The following is a 3,845-nucleotide window of genomic DNA, read 5'->3' as shown; positions in this document are numbered from 1 at the left end:
TTTTGTACTTTCAATTTGGGACCAGGGCTGTCTGGGCAACCAGCGACAAAAGGACTTGTGAGTCAAAGAGCGTTTGGGAGGTCTCCTGCGTTTGCAAGAGAAAGGATGAGACAGAAGTCTGGGATGGGATGCAGCAGAACTTTAATGAGTCAAATGTGGGAAACATGGTGCAGAAGGATGGGAGTTCCAAAGCAGGGACAGCAGGGACGCTGTGTTCCATGGCTGTAGTGGAACTCCCAGCAGCTGTCCGTCTGCATTCCCCACAGAGGGAGCAGGGCCAGCAGGTCCTCCCTAGGCTGGTTTGCTGCTGCTGCTGCCAGGCCAGGGCAGCAGAAGAGAAGGAGGCCATGGGAGGGCCAGGAGAGAGTGTCAGAAGGCACAGGCAGGCATGGGCAGTGCTGTGCCAGAGCCCAGGCTGGCCCTGCCCTTTGGCAAGGACTGCTGAGCTTGCTCAGCCCCTGGGAAAGCAGCAAGAGGATGCTGTGTGCCCAGGGCAGAAGCATCAGGTGGGGCCCTGGGGGCCTTGCCCTGGGCCCTGGGCAGCAGCTCTAGCAGGGCAGGCAGCTCCTGCCCAAGGCAGAGAGGCCAGAGAGGCCAAAGCCCCCGGAGCTGATGGGCACCCCCTGAGAGCTGAGGATGCTGCCAACGGCAGCGGAGGTGGAGGAGCCCACGGCGGTGCTCTGTGGGAAGGAGCTGAGGATGGGGCCGGGCAGGGTCACCACCACGGGGGAGGGCTGGATGGCAACGGTGGAGTCCTGGCACCTCACACAGCAGGGCTCATTGCAGCTGTTGGCCAGCGGGGTTGGGCCGCAGGGCTGGCAGGGCCTGTAGCAGGACATGGCTGGGGCTGGAGATGGACCTGCAGAGAGAGAGCAAGAGGAAGCAGAGAGTGAGAGCTTACTGCAGACAATTTTGTATGACAACAAAAGGAAGAAAAGTGGTGAGCTGGAGGAGAGTGCTGGAGGCTGTGCAGGGGGTCCCACCTGTCTCATCTTCCCTCAGTCCAAAAGAGCTCTGCTGAGTGTGACCAAACTCACAGAGATCCAAGCCTAGCCCTTAACTCGGGAGACTTCTTAACCAAGACTCAGCCCTGGCACAAATTTTGCCGCCGTCCCCCTTCCAATGCAAAGCACCTTCAAAAGCTCCCATAGGACATAGGGTCAGGTATGGGCTGAGCTGTCCCAAAGGAAGAAGAGTAGCAGAAGGAGCAGGAGGAGAAAGAGCTTCTACTCACCTTGTTCCAAGCAGAGGGAGGCCAGAGGAGTGGATGAGAGAGTGAGCAGAAGGAGTCCCTTTTATACTGCTCCTGCACCGCCCCAGGCCCACAGGCACTGCACCTGGGCGGCAATTTTCCAGCAGACTCAGCTCCAAAGCCAAACCTCCCAGCCCATGGCACGGCCTGGCCTCTGGCTTCCTCCATGCTGCCATTTCACTTCCTCATTTCTCAGCTGCCTGCTCAGCCAGGCCAGCTCCTTTCATCTGCTTGCTTGAGAGGCCAAGGGATTGGCTGTGCCAATGGTTTCTGCTCTGTTCCCCTTCGCTCTGTGGAGAATGTTTGCCAGGCTGAGTGTGCAGGGCTGGGATTAGGAAAGGGAAAGCACACCTGGTCTGTGAGTGCCCTGCTGGCATGGAGATCTCAGACCACCTTCTTCCATGCATGTTGACAACAAAAGCTGAAGGAGGAAGCTGTACTGGGGAGAGGAGATGCAGGAAAGGTGGAGATACTCCAAGGGGTTTTGGCCTTGGTCTGTACTGGCACAATGGGAAGTGAAGGGATCAGGATCTGGACATTCTCTGGGAAGTTCAGCATAGGAAAGGCTTACCTGGAGCAGAGGACAGGCAGGTGTGGGATCCTTGATACAGATGGTACAGCCAGGAGTGTGTGAGATCTAACACCATGTCCTCAGGAGAGTTATCTGCTGTCCCTGCAGTGTCACTTTCAATGCCCTTTGAAAACCTCCATAGTCAGGGAATGCCTCTGAGGCCTGGAAGAAATCCAGTGGGGCTCCTACCTTCATGGAGGACATGAAGGAGAAGGAGGAGAATGACAGGAGCATCAGCCTCACCTTGGTCTCTTCAATCAGGATGAAGTACATCATCCTGGAAGCCATTTCCCAACATGAAGGGACAAGAAGGTGAGTGTGAGAGGTCAGCATGGATCGATCCATGGAGGGGAGAGCGGGAGCAGCCTCATGGGCTTTGTGCTGCCTGCCTGAGTCCGGTGGGTGAGGGAAGCTCAGCAAATGTTGTGCCTCTCATGTAAGCAAAGCTTCCGGTGCTGTCTGCTGTAAGAATGCTTAGAGCTAAGGGACTGTTGCCCAGGAGGATTCTGGTGCGACAACGGAGAGTGGATGAGTGTTCGACTGGGCAAGGAAGAACCTTTTGTATCAGGAAGGACTGGAGACTGCATTAATCTGCAACCTTAGAGGCCTCAGCTCTCCTCTGTGATGAGAGGGGGTGAGCCTCGGGGAGAACCTTGGGCAGTGGGAGGGTCGAGATCCACAGGCCTCATCTTCCTAGCCAGAGAGCCCAGGCCGTGCTGAGGAGCTCTCCTGGATGCTCCATGGAGTGATGGAGAAGGTTGGAAAGCCACTGGCAGGGACCCATCCCTGGGTCTCATCTGGTAGGTATTCTCCTGGCATTAGGGCTTCATCATGCCAAGGCCACAAAGCCCTCCTCAGCCTGCAGCACAACGCAGAAGCATTAGGGAAGCGAGGAACTCCCCAGTAAATGAGAGAGGTCAGGATCTTGGGGTTGCACATGCCTGGGGATGCTGAGGGAGGTGACGTGCTCAGGAGCGCCACGGAACAAGAAGAAGTCTCAGAGCACATCAAGGAGGAGATTCAGTTCCCTGCCCTGCAGGCATGGAGGCAGCTGGCAGGAGTCCCAGGAGGCCAAGGGAATGCCTCCAGCAGCCAAGCTTCAGGGACAGCCTCTCCCCCTCCATGGCCACTCCCACCCTCAGTGAGCTGTCTGCAGGTCCCTGTCCTACGCAGGGCTGGATCCCCTGTGGCCAGGGCAGCTCCATCCATAACCCAGGAAAACTGCTCCAGGCTCTGGGCTGTACCTGAGTACACAACTTGAGGCAGCCCAAGTGGTTTTTGCCCTTGGCATGACCTCCTTGTAAGAGTTCCCACAACCCAATGGCCTTGCAGGCTGGTTCTCATGTGTTGACAAAGTCTCTGCTCCTGGCCAGGGGCCAAAGTGCGTGGCCAAAGCGCATGGGGGTGTGAGGAGGGTGAGCTGAGCCCCAGCACCGCTCTCGTGTGTGGAGGAGGGACCTGACTCCACCAGGCTGGTTGAGGAATTGAGATGTGCTCCCTGCTCAGCCTCCTGAAGGCAGCCGTTGGAGACCCCCAGAGGCTGCCACCAGAGGGGATGACTTTGTCCGCTCAAGCAGGAAAGGACAAAGGGGGCAGGACGCATGGTGCCATCAGGCCTGGGAGCATTTGTGTGCCCAGGATGATCCTCCCTGACAGGGGATCTGTGCGGCCTTAACAGTGACGGCTAACAAGCTCCCCAGATTTGCCCACACCCATGTCCCCTGCCTGCACACAGCCCTCCAGCACTTGGAGCACAGCTTCTGCCTGCAGTGATGCATTCCTGCAGTCTAAATCCTTGGATGTCTCATGCTGGCACTTCAAAGGATCCTCTGTGGCCCAGTGGTCCCCTCAGCAATGAGGAAGTGAAATGGCAGCGTGGAGGAAGCCAACGGCCAGGCTGCGCCATGGGCTGGGAGGATTGGCTTGGGAGCTGAGTCTGCTGGAAAATTACTGCCCAGGTGCAGTGCCTGTGGGGCTGGGACGGTGCAGGAGCAGTATAAAAGGGACTCCTCCTGCTCACTC

The 3,845-nt window shown here is 57.5% G+C and overlaps 1 pseudogene; it reads right to left on the bottom strand.

Annotated features, from left to right (window-relative positions):
- Positions 1 to 548: 548 nt before the first annotated feature.
- LOC128898988 (feather keratin 1-like) lies at positions 549 to 2,111 on the bottom strand (annotated as a pseudogene).
- Positions 2,112 to 3,845: the final 1,734 nt, after the last annotated feature.

The sequence above is a fragment of the Dryobates pubescens genome, chromosome 36, assembly GCF_014839835.1.
Source record: "Dryobates pubescens isolate bDryPub1 chromosome 36, bDryPub1.pri, whole genome shotgun sequence".
In the NCBI taxonomy this organism is placed as follows: Eukaryota; Metazoa; Chordata; class Aves; order Piciformes; family Picidae; genus Dryobates; species Dryobates pubescens.
The sequence above is the reverse complement of the archived record's forward strand: the minus strand, read 5'-3'. Positions and strand labels throughout refer to the sequence as shown.